The 26,761-nt window shown below is 38.0% G+C and overlaps 1 protein-coding gene across 2 annotated transcripts in view; it reads left to right on the top strand.

The window, feature by feature from the left end:
- The window catches only part of Epha6 (EPH receptor A6), a 979,971-nt gene that overhangs the window by 691,667 nt on the left and 261,543 nt on the right, over positions 1–26,761 (top strand). The window lies entirely within an intron of this gene.

The following is a 26,761-nucleotide window of genomic DNA, read 5'->3' as shown; positions in this document are numbered from 1 at the left end:
CCACGAAACAGGGCAATAATGAGATGGCAGGAAGGAGTCCCAGGGAGAATCCATCATTGATAGTGAGGCAGACTCCAGAGGCCTCAAAACAGACCAGTGACTCATGGCAATGAACATTTTCCAGTAACGCTGTGTAAACAAAAAGGTATGCTGTGGGACACAGTGTGACAGACTACAGCTTCCATGACAAGATTTTTTTTTTTTATGGTTTGTTTTGTTTTGTTTTGTTTCTCCTTTTGGTTTTGTTTTTTTTAATTTTCTTTTGGAGGGAGGTTGTAAAGGCAGATACAAAAGGAGGAGAGAAGAGTGGGACTGAGGTGCATGAAGTGAAACTCCAAGAATTAATAAAAAGTTAAACAAAATGAGTACAATAAAAGCATGGGGGGATTATTCTGGCACACTCAGAAGATGAGCGGTAGGAGAAGTCGAGCAGCATGAGACAGACACAGCTGGGTTCATCAGTCCAACCTGCCAGAAAGATCTCCCTCTAAAGACCCTACTCAGAGTTTGGGGGATTATCCTCACTTTCTTACCTATGCTCGAGTAAGTTCCGTCGTGCTGTGTCGGGACTATGGGTGTGCTGAGCTGGCCTTCTACCTGGGACATCCAGGGTCTTAGGTCTCATTTTTATAGAGAGACAGCAATCCAGGAGTCCCCAGACCTGATGTTCTCTTAAAGCCAACAGACATATGATGCTGGCTTGACAAGGTGCCTATGAGGGCCTTGCAAAAACAGCTAATATGGTGTATGCAACATGTCTCTTAGATGTTTCTAAACTTAAAAATAACTTGAATTTTGTGTTTTATAGATGGTAGATGCTAGAAGTATTTGGAGAAATTTTAGATAAAAATTGAATGTAGCTTTACACTTCTGTCTTATAAAATGTGAGGTTGTTTGTACTGTATGATTATTTTATAATGCCATTGAGACCATGTGCATTCTATATTGGTAAGCTATAAGATGTAAATTAAGACCATAAATCTCTTTAAAGGATTTGCTTATGTCATACTATAGTTTACCCAGCATGAGGCAATTAGTTTATTGTTCCCATAGTGATACTTGTGACCTCAATCTAATTGTCTATGTACTTAAGTAATGGCTTTTGTGGAATTTTTGCCTATCTAAGTTATCTATTGCTATGAAACAAACCACCCCCAAACCAAATGGCTTCAAATAATAATTAATTAGTTTATTCATAATTCAATAATTTGGGCTTGTCTCTACAAGCAGATAGGGGTGTTTTCAGTTAGTTTAGCTTAAGGACACTCCTTGACCACAGACACTAGTGGCTTAAATGGTGCTACTGTCAGGTGGCTGGCTTAGAAAAATCTCAGGACAGCTAGCTCTTCTCCACTTCATATTGTCTCATCTACCAGACCCTGAGTTGTGCTGGTGGTAGTGCTACCAGCATGTGATGAAAATGCTGAGTAGCCATTCAAAGTATTAGCTCGGAATTTCAACATCACAATTCTCACATTGGTCAAAGCAATCCAGATTTCATGAAATGAGGAGGAGGACTCTATCTATTGATGAGAAATCAAAATCATATTATAAATGTGAATATGTTAAGGACTGGGCAGAATTGGAGGCAATTTACTATAATCCACCACACAATTGTTACATTCTATTTATATAAAAAATAATCAACATTATGTATAGGATAACAGATGATGATGTTTTAATTATATTTTCTGTGACATCGTAATTTGCTCTGTCAAACTCACAAATTACATCTACAGTTTCCTAATTTAGCAGCTACTAGGTAATCAGCCTGAGGTTAGATACTATGATACTTACAAAAATAAACAGGAAAGCTGCTCAAGCTCAAGAAAAGAATAAAAATAATAATAATATGGAAATAAAATTTAAAAGGGCGTAAACTTATTAGGCATGTGTATAAACTGATAGGCTCATTCAAAGAATCTGAAACCCTCTATGGAGAGAGTGTGAATGGATCTGTGCATCTGCAGGAGAAAAACTGAAGCTCTACAGAATGATCAATAATGTTATGACTGCCACTGTTGGTATTCTATAGAATTGAACTTCTACAAAGTAAGGCTAATCCTATCCTATAGGGCTCCACATATGTGAAGACAATGCATATGCCTCTTGCATTGTAACAAGCGTTTGCTACATTGTGGGCTCCATTCTTTCTTCCACCCTTCTCCACCTCTTTACTTCTTCCCTTTCAACCCCTTAATACTAGATAGAAGAGAAAAAGAGATAGACGGGAAAGGGGGCAGGCAGCATTATCATTATGCTACTTCCTGCTAATTAGGGATATTGAGTTCCTTGGGGCAACTTTGATCTTCACTGTCAGGATGCCTAATTTCTTCTTCTCGTCTCTTTGTACGCGGCTACTTAATAAACCACAGCCAACAGCAACCAGCAGCATCCAACAGCATGCAACGCCAAACAGCCACACCTATCAGGGATCTAGCCTTTATATATCCTCAAAAATGTTCAGAATTACAAATGTCACACACTTGCATAAAATATCTGAAGCTGGCAAAATCAGGCCCCTGCCAGAGCATGAGGCAAATCATTGTCAGCTGCAGTGAAACAGCACTGTATCCCCACACCTGGGATTATAACAAAAACATATTCCCATAAGATTTCTGCATTTCTTAAAGAAACCAGAATTACAAAATTCTCACTACAGTACATCTTCATTTTTTTTTATTTTTTATTTTTTGTTTTTTTTTTATATTTTATTTATCTTTTTAGTTACATTTTGTTAACTCTGTGTCCCAGCTGTATCCCGCTCCCTCATTCCCTCCCCAACCCCACACTCCCTCCCTGGTCTCCTCCCTGCCCCTTTCCAAGTCCCCTGATAGGGGAGGACCTCCTCCCCTTTCATCTGACCCTGTTTTATCAGGTATCTTCAGGGCTGGCTGCAAAGTCCTCCTCTGTGGCCTAACAGACTGCTCCTCCCCGGGAGGGGGTGTCAAACAGCCTGCCCTTGAGATCCTATTAGAAATAGTCCGTGTTCCCCTTACTTTGGAAAACTACTTGGTTACTGAGCTACCACAGGCCACATCCGAGCAGAAGTTCTAGGTTATATCCATAGATGGTCCTTGGTTGAGTGTCAGTCTCAGAAAAGACCCTGTGCCCAGATTTATTTGGTCCTTGTAGAGCTCCTATCCTTTCCATATCATACTAACTTCCCTTCTTTCATATGATTCCCTGCACTCTGCCGAGGGTTTGGTTATGAGTCTTAGTGTCTGCTTTGAAACACTGCTAGGTAGAGTCTTTCAGATGCCTTTTGTGGTAGACTCTTGTCATAAGTTCAATGCACATCCCATTTGTCTTTCTAAATGAGGATTAATCACCTTCGCCTGTGTCCACTTTCTTGATTATCTTCTATAGGTATGTAGATTTCATTATGTTTATCATGTCTTGTAGGTCTATATAAGCGAGTATATACCAAGTTTGTCTTTCTCCTTCTGGGATACTTCACTCAGAATGATCTTTTCTAGATCCCACCACTTGCCTGCAAATTTCATGATTTCCTCCTTTTTGATTGCTGAGTAGTATTCCATTGTGAAAAATACCACAATTTCTGTATCCATTCCTCCGTTGATGGACATCTGGGTTGTTTCCAAGTTCTGGCTATTACAAATAAAGCTGCTACAAACATGGTTGAACAAATGTCCTTGTTGTGTAATTGAGCAAATTTTGGGTATATACCTAGGAGTGGTATAGCTGGGTCTTGAGGTAGCACTACTCCTAGTTGTCTGAGAAAGCGCCAGAGAGGCTTCCAGAGTGGTTGAACCAGTTTACATTCCCACCAGCAATGGAGGAGGGTTCCCTTTTCTCCACAACCTCTCCAGCATGTGCTATCACTTGAGTTTTTCATCTTGGCTATTCTGATGGGTGTAAGGTGAAATCTCAGGGTCGTTTTGATTTGCATTTCCCTAATGGCTAATGAGGTTGAGCATTTCTTTAAGCGTTTCTCTGCCATTCGATGTTCCTCTTTCGAGAATTCTCTGTTTAGCTCTGTTCCCCATTTTTTAAGTGGATTACTTGGTTTGTTGCTTTTCTGCTTCTTTAGTTCTTTATATATACTGGATATTAGCCCTCTGTCAGATAAAGGGTTGGTGAAGATTCTTTCCCAATCTGTAGGCTGTCTATTTGTTTTGATGACAGTGTCTTTTGCTTTACAGAAGCTTTTCAGTTTCATGAGGTCCCATTTATTGATTGTTGCTCTTAGAGCCTGTGCTGTTGGTGTTCTGTTCAGGAAGTTGTCTCCTGTGCCAATGAGTTCTAGGCTGTTTCCCACTTTTTTTCCCAGCTGATTTAGAGTATCTGGTTTTATGTTGAGGTCCTTGATCCACTTGGACTTTAGTTTTGTGCAGGGTGATAAATATGGATCTATTTTCATTTTTCTGCATGTAGACATCCAGTTGGTCCAGCACCATTTGTTGAAGATGCTGTCTTTTTTCCATTGAATGGATTTGGCTTCTTTGTCAAATATTGAGTATTCATAGGTGTGTGGGTTTATTTCTGGGTCTTTTATGCGATTCCATTGATCCTCCTTTCTGTTTCTATGCCAATACCATGCAGTTTTTATTACTGTTGCCCTGTAGTACAGCTTGAGATCGGGAATGGAGATACCTCCAGATGATCTGTTGTTGTACAGGATAGTTTTGGAGATTCTGGGTTTTTTGTTTCTCCATATGAAGCTGAGAATCTTTTTTTCAAGGTCTGTAAAGAATTGAGTTGGTATTTTGATGGGAATTGCATTGAATCTGTAGATTGCTTTTGGCAGGATGGCCATTTTCACAATGTTAATCCTACCAATCCATGAGCACGGGAGATCTTTCCATCTTCTGAGATCTTCTTCAATTTCTTTCTTCAAAGACTTGAAGTTTTTCTCAAACAGGTCTTTCACTTGCTTGGTTAGAGTCACACCAAGGTACTTTATGTTATTAGTGGCTATTGTGAAGGGTGTTGTTTCCCTAATTTCTTTCTCAGCCTTTTTGTCTTTGGTATACAAGAGGGCTTCTGATTTTTTTGAGTTGATTTTGTATCCTGCCACTTTGCTGAAGGTGTTTATCAGCTGAAGAAGTTCTCTGGTTGAATCTTTGGGTTCGCTCATGTATACTATCATATCATCTGCAAATAGTGACACTTTGACCTCTTCCTTTCCGATTTGTATCCCCTTGATCTCCTTTAGTTGTCTTATTGCTCTGGCTAGGACTTCAAGTACAATGTTAAAGAGATATGGAGAGAGTGGGCAGCCTTGTCTTGTCCCTGATTTCAGTGGGATTGATTTAAGTTTCTCTCCATTGAGTTTGATGTTGGCTATAGGCTTGCTGTATATTGCCTTTACTATCTTTAGGTATGTACCTTGTATCCCTGATCTCTCCAAGACTTTAAACATGAATGGGTGTTGGACTTTGTCAAATGCTTTTTCAGCATCTAAGGAGATGATCATGTGGTTTTTCTCCTTCAGTTTGTTTATGTGGTGGATTACATTGATGGATTTCCGTATGTTGAACCACCCTTGCATGCCTGGGATGAAGCCTACTTGGTCATGGTGGATGATATCTTTGATGTGTTCTTGGATTCGGTTTGCAAGTATTTTATTGAGTATTTTTGCATCAATGTTCATAAGAGAGATAGGTCTGAAGTTCTCTTTTTTGTTGGATCTTTGTGTGGTTTAGGTATCAAAGTGACTGTGGCTTCATAGAATGAGTTTGGTAGTGTTCCTTCTGTTTCTATTTTATAGAATAGTTTGAGGAGAATTGGTATTAGTACTTCTTTGAAGGTCTTGTAGAATTCTGCGCTGAAGCCATCTGGTCCAGGGCTTTTTTTGGAGGGGAGACTGTGAATGACTGCTTCAATTTCCTTGGGAGATATAGGACTATTCAGTCTTTCTACCTGATCTTGACTTAATTTTGGTAGATGGAATCTGTCAAGAAAGTTATCCATTTCATTTAGATTTTCAAATTTTGTGCCATATAGGCTTTTGTAGTATGACCTAATAATCGTTTGGATTTCCTCAGTGTCTGTAGTTATGTCCCCATTTTCCTTTCTGATTTTGCTGATTTGTATGGTTTCTCTCTGCTTTTTAGTTAGTTTGGCTAAGGGTTTGTCTATCTTGTTGATTTTCTCAAAGAACCAGCTTTTTGTTTCATTGATTCTTTAAATAGTTTTATTTGTTTCTAATTGATTGATTTCTGCCCTTAGTTTGATTATTTCCAGCTGTCTGCTCCTCTTGGGTGTATCTGCTTCTTTTTTTTCTAGGTTTTTCAGTTGGGCCATTAAGTTGTTTGTATGTGATGTTACAGATTTCTTCTTGTAGGCACTTAGTGCTATAAATTTTCCTCTGAGCACTGCTTTCAATGTGTCCCATAAATTTTGGTATGTTGTGCCTTCATTTTCATTGAATTCTAGAAAGTCTTTAATTTCTTTCTTTATTTCTTCCTTGACCCAGCTGTCATTGAGTAGTAAGTTGTTCAGTTTCCATGTGCGTGTCGGCTTTTTGTTGTTTCTGTTGTTGTTGATGTCCAGCTTTAGTCCATGGTGGTCAGATAGTATACAAGGGATTATTTCAATCCTTTTGTATCTGTTGAGGCTTGCTTTGTGACCAACTATATGGTCTATTTTGGAGAAGGTTCCATGTGGTGCTGAAAAGAAGGTGTACTCTTTTGAGTTTGGGTGAAAAGATCTGTAGACATCTATTAGGTCCATTTGATTTAGGGATTCTGTGAGTGCTTTTATTTCCCTATTTGGTGTCTGTCTGGTTGATCTGTCCCTTGATGAGAGTGGGGTGTTGAAGTCTCCCACTATTAAGGTATTAGGATCAATGTATGATTTAAGCTTTAATATTGTTTCATTTACGAATGTAGGTGCTCTTGTATTTGGGGCATAGATATTCAAAATTGTGATGTCCTCTTGTTGGATTTTTCCTTTGATGAGAATATAGTGGCCCTCCTTATCTTTTTTGATTAACTTGGGTTGAAAGTCTATTTTATTAGATATTAGGATGGCTACTCCAGCTTGTTTTCTGGAACCATTTGCTTGAAAAACATTTTTCCAGCCCTTTACTCTGAGGTAGTGTTTATCTTTGTTGCATAGGTGTGTTTCTTGGATGCAACAGAATGTTGGGTCCTGTTTCCGTAACCATTCTGTTAGCCTATGTCTTTTTATTGGTGAGTTGAGTCCATTAATATTGATAGATAATATTGACCAATGCATGTTAGTTCCTTTTGTAATGGAGTCGATGATCTTACCTTGTTTCATTGCTTGTTTTCTTTTCATTTTTGTTGGGACATTATCTGTATGCCCTGTTTTCTTGGGTGAATTCGTTTTCGTTGGATTGGAGTTTTCCTTCTAGTATCTTCTGTAGGGTTGGTTTGCTGTATAGATATTGCGTAAATTTAGTTTTGTCATGGAATATTTTGTTTTCTCCATCTATGTTGATTGAAAGCTTTGCAGGGTATAGTAGTCTCGGTTGACATTTGTGATCTCTTAGAGTCTCCATGATGCTTGCCCAGGCCCTTCTGGCTTTCATAGTTTCTGATGAGAAGTCTGGTGTGATTCTGATAGGTCTACCTTCATATGTTACTTGGCCTTTTTCCCTTGCTGCTTTTAATATCTTTTCTTTGTTCTGTAGATTTAGTGTTTTGACTATGATGTGACGTGATGTGTTTCTTTTCTGGTCTAGTCTATTTGGTGTTCTGTAGGCCTCTTGTATATTTATGGACATCTCTTTCTTTAAGTTGGGAAAATTTTCTTCTATGATTTTCTTGAAAATATTTTCTGGACCTTGGAGCCTGGAGTCTTCTTTTTCATCAATTCCTATTATTCTTAGATTTTGTCTTTTCATAGCATCCTTGATTTCTTGGATATTTTGTGATTGGAATTTTTCTGATTTTACTTTTTCTTTAAGAGAAGTATCAATTTCTGCAAGTGTGTCTTCAGCTCCAGAGATTCTCTCTTCCATCTCTTGTATTCTGTTGGTGATGCTTACTTTTGTGGTTCCTGATCTTTTCTCCAAGTTCTCCAGCTCAAGAGTTTTCTCATTTTGTGTTTTCTTTATTGATTCTAATTCTGTTTTCATGCCTTGCACCATTTCTTTTATGTGTTTGAATTTGGATTCCTGTCTTTCTACAATGGACTCTATTTCTTTGTTCATTTCCTTTTTGTATGCCACTAATTTTTTCTCTACTTGTGCCTCTATTTGTTTGGCTATGTTTGCCTGTGTTTCTTTAAGGGTTTTGTCTATTTCTTCTTTCTTTACCTCCAATTGACTGGCCAACTCTTTGAAAGATTTGTTCATTTCCTCCTTATGAGCCTCAAATAATTGAGCAAGCATGGCTTTAAGGTCATTTTCCTGTGCTTCTGATGAATTGGAGTATCCATCGATTTTGGGGTTTGCTGGTGAAGTCATGATGTCCTGATTTATGTTGGAGGTGTTCTTTCACCTACCCCTGGCCATTGGCTTATCTGAGACCTTCCCTGTTTGTTTTTGGATTCTGCCGATCAGACTGGTACTGTCTCTCTCTCGAGTCTGGAGAATTCTTCAGGAAGTTGAGAGAGGTCCCGTGTCCTTAGTGTATGCTGAGGACTAGCTGTACCTGTGGGAGGAAAGTACGCAGGCGCAAACAGAGGCAAATGCAAGTGTGCACGCGTGCGTGTGTATATGTGTGTGTGTGTGTAAGTGGGTGTGGGCGTGTGTCTCGAGGGACAGAGTGATGGCTAATGTTGAACCCTTGAGTGTGTGGGAAGGGCTCTGCAATGTATATGTCGCAGGCGCTAGTGATGATCGCAGCGCAATTTCTGGCATTAACTGCCTTAACTCCTCAATTAGACCCACAGAGCAGGAACTTCAATGTTCCAAGTGCCCCTCTGTTTCCCAAAGTGGGTATATGGGTGGGAGGGGGTTCGATGCCTGGCTTCTGTTTTAGAAGAACCCAGGATCAGTGGAGCTGCAGATTCTCAAGGGTGCACTCACTTACAGGCAGGACACTTGGCAGAGATCGGCGTATCTGGGCTCTCTGCTCTCTGGTTTGGCCCTGCTTCTTTGATGTGCTCCGCCAGTTCCGTGCTGCTGTCACTGCCAGGTTATGAGGTCTTGCTGCAGCTGGAGATTTCAGGGTGGTCACGTCAGTGGGAATCGGGGTAACCAGCCTTTCTGTTCTCTGGTTTGGCCCTGGTTAGTCTTAAACTGGAGGGCTGATGTGCCCCGCCAGCTCAGTGCTGCTCCGCCGCCAGGTTAGAAAGTCCCGCTGTAACTGGAGACTGGGTTGCTAGTCCAGATGCTTTCTGGGAAGTCCTGGGGTCTCTTTACTGTGCTCTCCAAGCTTCGGAGGCCCAGCGCCTGGTGTGTCTAGCTTGTATGGAGTTTCTGTCTGGTTTTGGTGAGTATATAGCGTATTCTCTGTCACTGTGGGATTGGGCGGGCCGTACCGTCAGTGATCCCGCTCCTGTGGAGCTAGTATGGCGTCTAGCAGACTCGGGCCCTGGGAGGATGGTGCAGCCGCCGCGCGCGAATCTGGGGCTCCGAGACACAGTACTGCTGGCCTTTGCCGATAAAGGGCTTGGGGCTCCGCCTCAGTGGCTGCAGGCCCCAGGCAGTTAGGTCTGTGCTGAGAAAGGCGAGTCCGCTGTGCGGAGGAGGAGGGAGGTCTGGGGGAGGGGAGTGCCGAGAGATCAAAGGATCGTTTCTCACCTTCCCCAAACAAGTCCCTGGGTGACCCGAGACCAAGGTTTTCACCTCCTGCGATGTTCCCTGTTGTTTAGAAAGTCTCTCCGTTGTTTCCCTGGCTTCAGAAGTTCTTCCACTCATCAACTCAGAACTTTATCTCTTCCACAGCTCGGAAACTGTGTGTGCTAGTCGCCATCTTGGCTCCGCCCCCCCCCATTTTTTTTTTATATAACTAATTTGTTTAAAGTTACCAACCATTCCCATCTTTCATAATGTCTGGATAGTTCATCACCATTGTCATCTTGCCCTAGGGTTTTTTTTTTCTAAGTCTTTTTGAATGGGACCCAATATTCCAATGTTGTTTTTTTCTCTCTCTAATCAATAGAGAAAATGCAGAGTTAGCACCTTCCCTGATGAGACACAATTAGTGCTGCAGAGATTGCTTTTGAACAGCTGCCATGAAGTCTTGCTGGAAAAGGCTTCCTACCAGGTTATCCCCAGTGGGTGATCTCAGAAATCTGCTGATAATTCAAGCCCATTTCTATTCTGGGTCAGCTGACTTTACAATTCTCGGTGCAATATCATATTATACTTTATTCCATTTTATAAATATATGTATATGTTACATGTAAATTCACTATATCAAATACAATATATTCATCTGTCTTTAATACTATTCCTAACGAAGTTTTAGGTGTAATTACGTACATAAAATTACACAAGTTTCCATGTTCTTTTCAGACAGGGTTTCTTGGTGTAGCCCTGGGTGTCCTGGAACTTGCATTGTAGACCAGGACGGCCTAGAACTCATAGAGCTATCCATTGGCCTCTGCCTCCCGAGTGCCTGGACTAAAGGTATGCACCACCACTGCTGCCTGTGAGCAATTCTTTGTTTTCTCAGTATTGTCTGAGGTGTTTTCTGTCTTCTTGGTCTACCACGTGACCCTATAACATCTCAGAGCTCCCTAAGAAGCTCAATATTCTCTCAAAATTGTCTTCATTGGGAAGACTAGGTTTGCATTGTACGTTCTGTATTTACTGATTTCCACATTCGTCTTCTATAGAAATGGTTCTCAACCTAATGATGTGGCCCTTTAACACAGTTCCTCATGTTGTGGTGTCCCCAACTCTAAAACTATTTTCGCTGTTTCTTTCCAAATGTAAATTTACTATTTTAATGAACTGTAGTGAGAATGTCTGGCATTCAGATACCTTTCCAGTGGCAGCTCTGTTAACTTTTGGAAAATGGAGATAGCAGCAGGGTAGATAAATGCCATCAAATACACTCTCCTTGGTTGCTCTCATGGAGAAGAAAATAAGCTCACCAGTTGAGAATGCATTTCTGTAAGGAGAGTTGGAGGCTTCAAGTGCTCTGGTCCTCTGCTCCTAGCCGAAACTTTCCTCATGGTTCCTTCTTTGCCTTCTCTTACTAGCAATGGCAACCTGTCTTTTGGCATTAATTATTTTAAGCTCTACAGTCAAAATAAGAGTAACAAATGCCTTACAGGATAAAATAAAAGGGGATTTAATAAAAATTACAAGGATCCTATTCTTTATACCTAGTATAACATCGGTCCATATTCATCTTTGCCCATGGACTACCCACCCAATTTGTGGTAAAAATTTTAATTGATTCTATTTTTGTTTCAATTATTATTATTAACTTCATATGGCTTTTAACTACTAAATTTGATTACCACAAACAATGACAATATGCTTAAAAAGAATCTTATTCTCCTCTCTGTAAAGTAGTTATCTATGTTACTCTACATCTTAGACATTGTAATTATCTCAGATATATGCTTTTGTAGCATCTTTCCATATATATGAGCATTACCTTTATAATTACACACTTTCTTACCATAATCAAAATTTAAAATACAAGGACAACTTTTTAATATCTGTATACACGTGTAAAATATGTTTCAACCTCCGTGCTACCATTCCTAACAAGGCATCTCGTGACCATCACATGCCGTTTTCTGCTCATGTAGGAAAGGTAGATTTAATTACCCCTTCTTAGACAGACTGCTGCAGTATGTGTGGGCCTTTTAATGAAGTCATTTTCTCCAGGATAGCCATGCCCCAGTGAATTCTGAAGAACAGCCTTGTTTCTAGAAAACTGTCAAGTACTTAACATTTAAAACCAACTAAACATACAGAGTTACAAATACTTGTTTAAAAATCATGTCATATTTCTTTTAATTAAATAAAACATAAAAAGAAATAATGGGAAAAAGAAATGGAGCAATCCATTGCTATTTTAAGAAATACAAAGAAATACCAGTTATCTAATATCTCAAGTAGACTTTTCTGTGAATATGGAGAATAAATGTATTGTACATTTGGGGTTACGATTGCTGTTCTTTTCTAATAAAGAGAATCACATCTTCTATGTCATTTATTTCACTAACATGAACATGAATGCTGACAAGATTTTACTATTCATGATACTCTGCAATGAAGTCCAAGGAAATCACCTGAAGTACCACCAGTTACAAGAAAAAGAAAAAAAAAACATCAAAATAACAAGCGTTTAGTATCTTTGTCTGCTCTTTTTGTAGGATAATGTACTTGTCATCATATAGACTCAAGGTTCTGAAAATTTTAGCTTACTAACCTCAAAATTCAAAGAGTTTATAGACATGCATTCACATTATTAAAATTGTATCTCTCTTTGTCAGCCATTTTTTCTCTCTCAGTTTTTAAGTTCTTTGCTCATTACTTTGACTTTACTATAGAACTCATTATGGGTTTACTGAGGAAATGCTTGATTTTTACAATGATTGTACAGCCGTTCGTCACTTCATGACCTATGACTATAAGGTTAACTATATGTTGTTGATATAATTTTAGAAGTTGCTTTTATAGAGCTTAAGTTAAGCTTATTATATTTATCTTCCAACATGGCAAACTGCCCTAACTGGAATGGCTACTACTTTCCACGTGAAAACAAAGAAAGCGTATTGTTTGGAGTTGCACATAGCACCTCAAAAGGCTCCATTTTATGTGGGTCAAAAATCTAAGCATGTACTTCGGAAATATACTACTAATATGCTAAGACGGTGAGAGTTTTAAAGTGTTGTACTCCATTTACTATTCCATGGCCATAAGGTTATCAATAATCCATATTAACAATGAGAGTGGCCAGAATACATACAATGAGGAAGAATGTCTTTGTCTCCTGCTACAGCTCCTAAATATGTGCCTGCCTTCTAAACATGTTAGAATTAGTTAGTTCTGTTTTTATCAGTGGTGAACTTATGTAAACTCCACACTAGTACTATTAATTTATTTTCACAATTAGTTCAGTAATGTGTTTCTTTAAATGTCTTAATTTTTATGTAGCACTCAAAGCAGCACCTAATATCTAATCGCTGCTTATTATCTTCATTGAAAATTAGGCAACAAGTAAAACTATATTAATAAACATCAAACTTTCCTGGCTTTATTTTTAAGTTAATGATCTTTTTATTGGAAAAGATAAAAGACTAGCATTTGTAACTTGGAATGGATGTAAATTATAATTTCCTAAGCAGCAGTGTTGATGGTTGTGCTCAAGTCCACAGACACAGCCTGCTCTGCTGGCTCCAGGTCATGTTCACAAGGTTTTAAAACAGAGTCCAAAGGTGCTCCCTTGGTAAGCATTCCTTATTAAAAATTTGTGTGATGTTCATTTCCCTCTAACACAATGCACACAGCACTAAACCAATATACTGAGGTCACTGGGTCAGAACCCAAAAGAACCTGAGTTACAGGATATGATCAACAAAGTGGATTTTTATGGCAATGGCACAACTGACTTCCCAGAGTCCATGACGGCTAGAAAAATGAAAGACACAGATAGCAAAGAAGAAATCTGTGAGGCATTCCGGGTCTTTGACAAAGAAATGGTTATATATCAGTACAGCAGAAATGTGCCACGTCATGACAAACTTGGAAAAACTAACAGATGAAATAGATGAAATGATCAGAGAAGCAGATATTGATGGCGATGGACAAATCAACTATGAAGATGATCATGACTGCAAAATGAAGACCTACTTTCAACTACTTTTGCCCCTCTAGAAGAATCAAATTGAAATCTTTACTTACCTCTTTAAAAAAAAAGCTCATTTACTCATTCTGTTTTTTACCTTTCTGAATGTCCACACACAAAAATCTTCCCTCCTAAAGACCGAGCCCCCACACACCACTTCCATGGCTTTATAAGGACCATGTGCAAGCTCAAGATGCTAATTGTGACTAGTATCTTAATAATTTTAAGGCGACTTTGAGAATTTTAGGCTAACAGCTTTGGAACTTAGCTCTTTGTACCTACCAATAATAAAATGTATAAGAATAGATAAAAATACAAAGCAAAAATGGTCTTAGTAGTAAAATCAGAAACTGGCAACCCTAATATCACAGGACATTTATCATGGGTTTTTTTTTTTTGATAAGTATAGGTTAAAAAGGGAAATAAATCAATAAGACTAGCAGATATGAATAATACAATTATCAAACATATTTTATGAATATTCAAAGGCTAAGAAGCCTGAATTTTCAGACTCATATTCTCCTCAATAAAGCAAAAAATATGCATGAAAATTGAGATATCCTGTCATTAAGCAGTTTTCAAATCATAGTAAATATTCACATTTTTTGAGCAAGAAATGAATAGAAAACAACTAAAACTTAGAGAACTTAAAACATTCTTAAGGAATTGAGATACTTAGGATTCATCTTCTCCTAAACAATGAAATGAGAAAAACAAACAGTTACATTTCGGAGTGAAGAGTTAAGGGAAGAAAAGTGAGCCTGGCAAGGGGGCAATGGGAATGCTGTAAGACAGAGGCCCGGGATGGGGCAGAGACCAGAATGAAGCATGATCACCATTGTGAGATCAGATTTCCATTTTGAAAAAGTGAATGGAAGAGCCCTAACAGTTACCATAAGTTGGTGTGTCATAAACCCCAAGTGAGAGTTCCTGAGTCCACACATGTTTGGAGGTCAGGTAAAAGAGCTATGTGTAATCCACACTATAGCTTTGTTTCACAGTTAGAACCTGCACTGTCTACCCCCAACCCTTGGAGCTCAGACTCCCTCAGCATGGTACCGTACAAAAGCCAAAGCCACAGTGCCAGAGCTGCCACTCTTGAGCATACTCCACATCTCCCTCATCACATCTGTCACTGTTAAAGGAACATCGGAGTAGATAACCCACACCTAGTACTGTATTCACATACCTGCGTGCGTTACTAGAGTACCCATCTTCCCTGTGGTACTCAAAGAAAAAAGAATGATCCTCTGACCCATTGCAACACACACACACACACCATATCCAAAGTCATGATTTCAAATGACAAAGTGATCAATTAGAACCAAAGCCACCACAGCCTACAGATTGATATAATACATGAAGAAGCCGCAAGCTATGACATTACTTAACAAAGTGTTAGAGAAAACTTATTCAACACACGTTCAAATCTCAAATAGTAGTTGAGTCTTAAAACAAAGAACAGATACATGACACCACCAATAGAACACAGTATCTTCTAGCAGCAGACAGCCACGGAAAGGATAAATGCCAGCTAAGAACAACAAACTTTCTTGAAAACCTCAGTGGGACTCAAAAATATAGAAGGACAATTCACCAAGCATATTGAAAACAATTCAGGATAAAAATGAGAAATCTAGGTCACAGTGATAATAAAAATAGATCAAAAAAATTTGAAATGAAGAAATCAATAGGTGAAACATAAGAGTTGTGAGCCAGATGTAGTACATGCTTCTGATTCCCAAACTCAGGAAGCTGAAGCAAGATCACATGTCAAAGACCAATGGATCTTTGCAAAAAGCTGTACACCATCCTGGGCACATAGCAAACGCTGTCTCAGAAACAGACAACAGAAGCTGAAAGCCTCAACAGACTACAGAAGGCAGAAGAAAGAAAGAAAAGCAGAACTCAAATACTAGTCTGTTGAAAAAATGGCAGCAGGGAAATATAAAATGTAGGGAAGAATGCTGGCAGAAAACAGCCTCTGAGGCTTATAAACCATCATATGAGAATACTCTTTAGGTGAAGAGAAGAATAAAAAGCTAAGAAAGTACATTCAATGAAATACTAATCAAAAATGCCCCTGTCCTGTCAAAAACAAGGACATGTAGATTTATGATGCCACTAATAACTGCTGTTACAGCTCCTCACCATCATATAATTTCACAGATTTAAAACAGCAAGAGAAAAGGCTATCCATGGACTTCAAGGGAAACGTCATTAGATTGAAAGTAGCTTTCCCACAGAGACATAGCAAGCCAGAAGAACAAAAATAACACACTCCAAGTTATAAAAGAAAAGCTATACCATACTCAGTGAAGCTATCACCCAGGAATTAAAAAGACAGATGATTTAACAAAATCATCAAGAGTGAGAAAAGTCAACAGCAGCAGACTAGTATTACAGAGGATGTTTAAAGGAATCCTACATCCAAAAGTCAGAAAACATAGTCATGATGAAACATTCATGTGCAAACCTCACCAGAAAAGCAGATATACAATGAGAAACAGAAAACAGAACTTATCAATATACCAAAACACGAAAGCCACAAAGATAAACAATGAAAGAATGTTCAAACCAAACAAGAAATTTAGCAAAACTTATATGAGCAAAATTAACTTCTCTGTAATAACCTTGAATGTATGTGGTCTATGTTCTACAATTAAAAAAATTCAAATTGAGTGAGTTAACTGAGAAGCAATGCCTTAAGGGTATGGTGGCCAAGAGAAACACACTTTAACAGTAACAGTAAGACAGCTGGAAGGAAGGATATGATAATTCTTAAAAGTTAAAAGTTAAGATATGTAGGTAAAACTTTATCAGACTAAATAGGTTTGCAGATAAAAAAATTTAAAAAAGGAAGTAGGAGAGAGGGTGAGGGGGGTGCAAAGGGGGGGCTCATCTAAGATTGCTTAACAAAGAATTCAGGGAGTGGATGGAACAGCCAAAAGTAAATGTGAACCCAATGCTTACGTGACATATATCTGAAAGAAAGTGGTTCTATGAAACTATAAATATGGGTAATTTTGTACCCTACCAACACTGAGATATCAGCCTTAAATGATGCAAACCAAATAGATCAACAGACACAGATATGTTCACTTCACAGTTACGAAATACAAGTCTTTTCTTCAGTTCAGGAACTTTGTCTGGAACAGATCAGACATTTAGACCACAATCTTAACAAATTAAAAAAAAAACAATCATATATTTTATCTTCTATGACCGTAATAGGATACAGCTAAATCAATAAAAATAAAAAAAAAAAAACTTTGGGAAGTGTGTGAAACATGCCAACATAGTAGTCACCAAATAGCCACTCACTGAAGAAATCTTAAATTTTAAAGCAAGCAAAACATGCTAAAGCTTCTTGGATACATAAAAATCAGTACTAAGATGGACATTGATAGCACTACGAGCCTTCATAAAAAATTATACAGAGGGCTGAAGAGCTGGCTAAGAAGGTAAAAGTACTGGCTGCTCTTTCAGAGGAACTAGGTTATTTTCCCAGCACCCACAGAGTCTCATGAATCCAGGGAATCCGATGTCTTCTTCAGCTTCCCTGGGCACCAGGCAGACACATGGTGCACAGATATACATGCAGACAAAATACCCACACACATCAAATAAATAAATAAAATGTTAAAATTGAAAGAATTCAAATAAATAACCTAACAGTACATCTCATGAAACTATAAAAGCCAGTACAAACCAAATCAAACTCAAATGTAATAGAAAATAATAACAAAAATCACAGCCTAAATAAGTGAAATAAAAACTAAAAAATACAAAAACTATCAATGAAATGGAAAGCTGCATTTTATTTTGAAAAGATAAACAAAATGAATAAACCAGCAGCCTGAACAGCCAAAATTAAATTACAGAACTAGATAATATTAGAAATGAAAAAGGCATTATTACAATTAATATGCTAATGCCACAGAATAACTACAAAGTGTTATTAAGATTTAAAATGAGCACATGTAAATATCAAGTTGAGACACCTAGAAGAAATAGGTAAATTTTTAAATTTCTGAACACATAACCAACCTAACTAGAACCATGGCTCCTGAACACCAGAACATCTGTAAAGAAGAGGAAGGTGCATCAACTAAAACAGCCCACTGACAAAGGAAACCCACATCCCAAGGACTTCCCCGCTGAACTACCAAACCAGTAAGGAGCAACACCAATTCTCCTCAACCTATTCCAAGAAAAGGAAGAGATCTCTCTAAACTCATTTGATAAGGCAGCGTTGCCAGATACTGCAACAGGACAAAGACAACAACCCACAAAACTTACCACGAATACTGCAAAAACTGTTCTACTGAATACAAGCAAATAGGAGTTCAGAAGGGAAAAAAAAAAGTGAAGTACATGAACAATATACTATTCAGTCATAAGGAATTGTTTTAAAATAGCAGAACTGGGTAGAACGTCAGGACATCAAGTGAAATGAGGTAAATCAGACACATAGAAACAAGCGTGGGAGTATGAGTTGTTGATGTGAAGGCAGTGATTGCTGGAGATGATAGGCAAGGGAACGGGATAGATGAAGATTAGAAGTAAAGAGTAAAGCTGCAGTACAGTGGGTTACTACAGTTCACAGCTGACATATTTTATAAAGAACTGAAGAGAAGACAATGTTTTCAGATGTAGAGAAATGGTACTCTCAAATGTAGAGAACTGATAAGAAGATATTGTTCCCCTATTTGTGTGTTATATCTACATGCTTTATTATCTCACTGCACCCTAAAAATATGAACAGATATTTTTAATCTGAGTTAACAGATTAACAGATTTAATCTGTTAATTATTTAACAGATACTTTAATAAAATAGTATTTAAATACTTTAATAAAAATTCTCATGTTTGGGTTATTTTCTTAAAAGTTGAATAAACATTTTAAGTTATGATTATAATTAAAATAATATAGAACACTTCTAGAATCAAACAGTTAAGAAAACACTACATGTTAAAAAAAATGCCGGACTTTTAATCCCAGCACTCAGGAAGGCAGAGGCAGGTGGATCGATCATTGATTGAGTTCAAGGCAGCCTACTCTACTGAGTCCAGTACAGCCAAAGCTACACAGGCAAATCCTGTATCAAAAACAACAATAACAGAAAAACGTACCCCCATCTGTATGAGACTGTAATTCCTTCTAATTCTGAGATAGCAGACACAGGAAGAACACAAATCCCAAGGAGCCAAAAAATAAAAAATAAATAAATAAAATAAATACCCGTGGAGATCAGACCCGGAAGAGTGAGGGCAAGAGGACAGAAGGCCTGTTGAGAAAAGAAAAAATGGGGGCGGGAGGGGAGTAGCTCTGGGACAAGCTGGAGACCTAAGTCAGGGAAGCCCCAGAGGGTATGAGAGGGATTCAAGCAGTTACTCCTAGTAGCTGAAGTCTCCTGGAGACTGAAGAAGACACCTTCTAAGTAGAGTAGCCTCCTCGCAGAGGATGGGGAACTCCAACTCACCCACAAAAACTTCAACCCCAAATTCAGCCTGCCTACAGATGTCCAAGGATATACAGAGAGCAGATACAGAAGACTGAGGGAATGTCCAATCAATGCCTGGCCCAACACCTGACACTACATCGTTAAGCTTACCGACAGGAGCCTGACAATCTTTTTCCTTTGAGAGACTGTACAGAGCAGTGTCTCAAAACAGACGCTGAGACTCACGGCCAAACATTGAGCGATGCTTAGGGAGTCTTGTGGAAAAGTGGGAGGAAAGAGAAAGCAGGAGCTCCCCAAGAAGAGCAACAGAGCCAGGTAACCAGGGCCCAGAGGGGCTTGCTGAGACTGAAGCATCAACCAAGGACCGTGAATGAACTAGGCCCCCTACAAAGCTGCTTAGGCTCCATTGTGGGTCGTCCAGTAAAGGAAGTGGAGACTGCATTAAACATGGACTCACTAACCAGCTGTTTGATCACTTCCTCCTGGCAGGACCGCCTTACCTTACACAGGGGAAGAGGACATGCTCAGCCCTGATGCAATTTGGTGAGCTGAGGTAGAAAGGGATCTTCACTTTTCTGACAAAAAAAGGAAGGGGAAAGAGATGGGAGGGTGAGACTGGGAAGGAAGAAGGGATGGGGCTTCAAGCAGGATGCAAAGTGAAAATAAATTAATTAATTAAAAAATCATTCAATCAGAAAAATTAAAACTTATGGAATAAAACTAGTGCAACACTGTACAGGTATCCACAAAGATTTAGAATACTTATTTTATATTTTAAGAAGACTGAAAATTCTTTAACAATTTTTGAAAAGAGAAAGAATAACAAAGAAAATAGATGGTTTTTAATTTGTAAAAAGTAGAACAGCAAAAGCTATTTCTTAAAAATCACCTAAATTTTTAAAGTTATGACAAAACACATTGAGAAAAATATAACGAATTAAGTGTGGAAAAGGGAGAAAAGCAAAGCGGTTATAGAATGAATATTTAACCATCAAGAAGAAAATATAAGCATTAAGGAAATGATATCAAAACTAGATAAATGAGAAGTTTCTAGAAAATTCTCGACTCTAAAACTTGACCTCATGGGAATAGAAAATTAAATCTTCATTTATAATTTTATAAACACTATCAATATTTAACATTATTTTCTCCACACAAAAATAATTATACCCAGATTTAATGCTTGAGGCAAGTTTTAATAAAAGCATAGTTTGAATACACTGGTACACCATCCTTTATATAAGCTTTTAAAAATAATGTTGGAATTATCTTCCTCAGGCAAAAACTGATTTTAAAAGAAGTTTGTTCAATGTGCCTCTCCACAAGATGTAAAATATTGGCCTACAATTATCCAGTGTTCTTATCTATTTATATTCAAATAGAACTCAGGTTTTTCCTTCTACTCAACATCAACATACAAATCTTGGTCCAAACTTGCAGGCTGCATTGAAAAATATCTGACTAAATGGTTAAGATTAACTTCTTATGTCAAAAGTTCTAGAATAATAAATCAAGGGAATGTTTATGAAATCTCAAGCATTAAGATGAATCACAATTTTTCATCATTATCCTATGTTAGAGCTTTGAATCTGATGGAAATGAGTTTTCACATCATCATGTCACGTTAACCGAAGGATAAGCTTTAAATAACTTGTTTAGAAATGATTGTTTGTGAAGTCAATGATATAGTTACTTTTACACTTATATTTCTAGTACTCATTAATCTTACATGTCCCTGATTCTTCAAGCACAAAATTTATATTTTCTTTTCACAAAGAGGCAATTAGCGAATGCAATATTTTGCTGCCTATATGGAAGACACACCTGTATTCACTGCCTACTGTAAATCATTGCAATTTCTATAATATAGAGTATAATTTTAACACATTTTTAACTTTGAAATCATCTTAATATAAAAAATTTTAAACCTAGTTTAACACCGAATAGCATGTAAGTCTATATAGAGCAACATTTTGCAATTTGTCAAAATTTTAGTCAATTATAACAATTGAACTTAGGATATTCTTAACTGATACACAGCTCAAAACATCAATTTGAAAAATTTTGTTTACTCATGTGCCTAAACTAACAATATCCTGGTATGCAGTTTTTCATATTACACCATAGAATTTGGTTTGTTTCCTACAGCCAATGCATTTGTAGTTTTGTTGAAAGCTTCACATTGCTCACAGAAGTATTTATAATGGCATAAATCATAATGTAGGTCTCAGTGAAAAGTGTTTTTAATAAATAATAAAGTACACTTTTTAAAGTATGATGAGTATCTCTGAGAGACAAATAGACTGAATGAAATTTTAACTAAAGTAATAAAGTTTATATTAGTGAAAATGAAATGGTAACATGAAATGTATTTTTATGCTAATTATTTTATTAGAAGATCTTCCTGTTATCTCCAGAGAATAAGTAAAATCTCATTAAAATGTCTTCACTTTGAAGCATGATTCAATTTACAGAGGTGATAGTGATTTTCCATGAATATTTTCTATAGCTTAAGATGAAATGATCTAATAATACAGTTTTAAATACAAACATTTACTATACTAAAGCTATGCAAAGAGTTCACTGATGTTAAAGTCATCTAACATCATGTCAGTGGTTATCTAGGACACACATCTGACGTTTAAATCAAAATTATTATCCATTTTATTTTAGAAAAGTCCTGGTTCTTTTGTGAATTGTATTTTAACCAGCACTTCTCTCCAGCATTGCATTCAGCTGTCCAAATGCAAGCCTTCTGCTTTGAACACCTCTTGTTTGTTTGTTTGTTTGTTTGTTTGTTTGTTTGTTTTGGTCTAAGTTTCAAAAGGTTTTATTTTCACCAGCCTAAGAATATCCTCCTCAGAGAAATGAAGCTCTTTGTTTTGCCTTCTTAGTGACTCGGGAAGGAATAGTGTATCCTTCAACGGGTAGTCAAATACTCATGCCGGTGACTCATGAATGCATCTCAGTAACATCCCTTACCATTGGGATCATGGTGACTGACGTCAGGAGACCAAGAAGGCACTGTAGGAAAGGCAAAGGAGCAGAAAATGACAATAAGAAAACTGTTGAAGAAAAATGAGAACTTCAGACAATACTGAGAAAAAAAAGAAAAGAAAAGCCTACAGCAGTGGTTCTCAACCTTCCTAATGCTACAACCCTTTCATACGGTTCCTCATGTTGCGTTGACCCCAACCATAGATTATTTTTGTTGCTACTTCATACCTGCAATTTTGCTACTGTTATGAATCGTACTGTAAAAATCTGTGTTTCCTTGAACTGAGTTTGAACTCAGTGCCAACACACCGGTTGAGAACTACTGGCCTAAAGAATTGCATTCAACCTAAAAGGAAACCCAAAATGCAAGAATCATTTTTTGGATCAACCCTAAAACAGGGACCATCCATGCATTAGCAGAGAAATCTACAAGTTTGTAGTTTTATAGTTCTTGAGGCCAAAATTATCATCTCAGGTCCACGGCCCTAAACCCAGGCTGAAAACAGGCCAGGTTCCTTCAGAGGGAAGTATGTGTGTCCATGCCTGTGCAAGCTTCTAATGGTCTCCCTTCTCAAAAATATATCACAATCTCTTAAAACCATTTCACACTCTTTCCTATGTTTCATGTTTATACATCCCATCCTTTCTGCCTCTCTTCTGTAGGAAACTTTGTGGTTCTTGTAGATCTATCTCAGTGTATACTAGTGTAATGAGCATGTCTTAAGATTATTAATTTAGTGTACCTGTAAGCTCCTTTATAGTAAGGACTTTTGGATGTGGTTTACTTTGCGATGAGAGGGCATGATTCACTCAGCAATCACTACAAATTAAGTTAAGCGATAAAGTATGAAAAGAGGTTGCGGGACATTATACGTAAGAAACTATGCTCACTCCACATTCACATGTTCAAGTTCTAACCTCCAGTGTGGGAGGCTGAATTTTTGAGAGGATGAGATTTTAGGAGGTGGTTAAGGTAAATGAATCATAAACAAATTCCTAATCTCATAGGATTTGTGGCCTTTTAAGAACAGAAAGAGAGCAATTTTCTCCACGTGAGTACCAAGAAAAGAAAAGGTAAGGTGTCAAGCAAGAGTCAGTTCACAGCCAGCAAGAGAGTCCTACCAGGAACTGAAAAAGCCAGTGTATTGAACGAGGACGTCGCACCCTTCAGAATGGGGAGAAAAGCCACCTCTGCTATCAAAGCCAGCCACTCTCTGGCATTTTGTAATGGCAGCCTAAGCAGAATGAGACATGAAACAACGATGAGATGGTCCCTGGAGACTTCCACGAGTTAGGGCATGTGCAGATTTCAAAAGAGAACTCTGAGCAGCAATTCCAGATATGGAATTCATCAGCATAACAGTGGTAGTAAGTGGTGATGGGGAAAAACATTAACCTAATGTAAAAGTATGTCTACTGAGAGGAATATGTATATATATATATATATACATATATATATATAATGGATTTTATATGTAACATACTCCGTGAGTGGTTGAATTAATTCTCAGTTTCAGCCACAGTGTGAAATGCAGGTGGAAGATGGTGATGCAATCTAACAGAGACACACTACATGCTTTATGTATTTTTTCCTGAAAAAACAGACAAAGGAAACAATCACAAAGATATTTTTCCATTACATTTGATTTTTAGCATAATTCTTCTGATAGCAGAATAGAAAAATCAATTTTGATAGATCACTAAGCAGACCTACCTTTGAAATGCAAATCATTTTCAGTATAAAGAGGATTGATCTCTTTCAATATATCCTGAGGCAAGAAAACTGTTGCTATGAGAGTCCATCTGGTAGCAGCTGATACCCTTGATAGAACAGGAACTGTGGAAGTGGTGCTAAAATTTTCCAGGTAGAGCAAAGCATTCTTTCTATGAAGGGGCTGCTGGCATCCCTGTCCCATTGCATGACAAACACTTTTATATCATGAGATTTAAAAAAAAAAAGTTACTTCTGTTGGAAATGTTTTATTTTCCTCTAGCTGTTCTTAAAAGCATGATTTTTCTGCTCTTAGACCGTTTTCCTCTTTTACCCTCTCCCTGTTACAGAGCCGGCAGGGCAGCCTAACTTATATCAGGAGGCTTGGAGGGCACTTGATATCACATTGTTGACCTGGAATCTCAGAGCCAACCTCTCACTTCCATATCTACTCACCTTCTCAGTGAGCTCAAACAGCACATGATAGTTTACCAATTTAGTGGAGATAACAATAACTTCAATATAACTTCAATAGTTGACATGATGGGCTTTAGGAGAAGTGTAGCCGTGGAAAGATAGATAACAAAAGAAACACATCAAAGATGGATTTTAACAATTTCAGCCAGTCAAAGGCACTATGATAGAAAATACTGTTAATACTATTGTTGTGTGGCAAATTTTGTCCCCTCCGGAGATTCTACACACACATCCACTTACCCCAGATAGGGAGTCCACAACAAAGTCAAGTACAGATACCACCAAAGCCAAACGTGGTGAACCAATGGATTTTGGGAAGAGTATTAATTATGGGAATATGGGTGAGCATTTACTTACAAAAGCAGAAGTAACTTAAAGACAGCTGTATCACCGCAGTATAGGTGACAGTTTACAAAAGCTAGGACTCTGGAACACATTGCACAGGCAGCTCAACAGGATGGAGAGTGTCCTTTCAAAGTGACTGTTGTCTAAACCTTTCAGGCAGTTCCACTGGTTTTTGCTTCATCTGCGCAGCTTGTCTGGCCTCAGAACCTCGGCAGCTCAGCTCCTCTGAAAATCTTCTTTGCAGCCTTCATTACTTACTTTTATTGGTTAACTTTTACTGGTAAGGAGGGGGCCTAGTAAATCTGATCAGTTTCAGGGAATTTCTGACATTTTTACCTTCCTGCTTAAGGAGCTTCCCAGTCAGGATGGAATGTTTCAGTCTCAGAGGAAACTGTGACACAACTATGAAAGTAAAATCTATCAGGAATACACTCTGTTTAAACAAGATGTGTCTGTTTATCCTTTAAATAATGAAAAGCACGGCTGCATGGAGAAGCAGCATGTCAACAAGAGGATGTAAGAAAGAGCCTAGGCCAGGATTTGCACTTTTTTGAGTGATTTAGGAGTCAGAAATCAAGGACTTGCCTTCAACTTGATGTCAGGGAGAAGCAGACAATTCCATCATGGGATGTATGACTTCTTTAATTTTTCAATAAGAAATAACAATTGTGTAATGCATTTAAGGGACATGATGTAATGCTATTATAAGTGACTGTAGTTTAGAATGGCTAACTAAACTAAGCTGATTTCCTTATAAAAATCAATTATCTCACATGTTCTTTAGAAGTAAATCATTTAAAACCTATTCTTTTAGCAATGTTGAAACAAATGGTGCATTATTTTATTATCATGCAATGCATTAGATCCCCAATACAAATCTGTCCTTTCTATTAATTTTGGCCAGTCTTCTTACTCCCACCACTTTCTCCACCTCAGTCCCTGGAACTCTTTGATCTGACCTTTAATTTGTTTGATTTCTTTGTATGCTACCCACATGTGAGACAGATCATCCAGGTGTATCGCTGTGTGCGTGGGCTATTTCAAATAGTGTTAAAGCATCTAGGTTTTTTCATATTGTTGCAGATGGCACATGTTGTCAGTATAGTTCACTATGTCATATGTTCATTATGTATGATTACCATATTTTTAATTTGCCTTTCCTTTTATGTTCTTTCCTGTAAATATTCTCTTTGCCATGTATTATATTCTACATATTGTGGCAAAACTAAATATCACAAGGTCATGTAGAAGATAAAGGCTTAAATACTACCAAGAAAAAAATATTTCCTGAGCCAGGGAATAACTTAGATACTGGCAATAAGCTATAACAGTTTCTTATTAGAACCAAAGGGACAAATAATTTTCTATTAGCATTTATGGAAAATTAACATAGGCAGATATTAGACATTGTGTAAGTGTTACAGCTCTGAGAGGAAAAAAATTCTCCAGTAGGGTATTAGAGTTCTTTTTTTATTTTTACATTTTTTTCTTTATTAATTACACTTTATCCTCTTTGTATCCCCCCTGTAGTTCCCTTCCTCCTCCCATCCCAATCCTTCCCTTCCTCCACCCTCTGCATGCATGCCACTTCCCAAGTCCACTGATAGGGGAGGTCTTCTTTTCCTTCCTTCTGATGCTAGTCAATTAGGTCTCATCAGGAGTGGCTGCATTGTCTTCTTCTGTGGCCTGGTAATGCTGCTTCCCCCTCAGGGGGAGGTAATTAAAGAGCAGGCCAATCAGATCATGTCAGAGACAGTCCCTGTTCCCATTACTAAGGAACCCACTTGGATACTGAACTGCCATGGGCTACATCTGTGCAGGGGTCTTAGGTTATCTCCATGCATAGTCCTTGGTTGGAGTATCAGTCTCAGGAAAGACCCCTGTGCTCAGAGTTTTTGGTTCTGTTGCTCTCCTTGTGGAGTTCCTGTCCTCTCCAGATCTTAACTGTTTCCCACTTCTTGGGAAGAGGGACTGCCTCTGACATAATCTGATTGGCCTGCTCTTTGATCACCTCCCCCTGAGGGGGAAGCAGCCTTACCAGGCCACAGAAGATGACAATGCAGCCA

The sequence above is a fragment of the Psammomys obesus genome, unplaced genomic scaffold (assembly GCF_907164565.1).
Source record: "Psammomys obesus unplaced genomic scaffold, mPsaObe1.curated_primary_1811, whole genome shotgun sequence".
Classification (NCBI taxonomy): domain Eukaryota; kingdom Metazoa; phylum Chordata; class Mammalia; order Rodentia; family Muridae; genus Psammomys; species Psammomys obesus.
The sequence above is the reverse complement of the archived record's forward strand: the minus strand, read 5'-3'. Positions and strand labels throughout refer to the sequence as shown.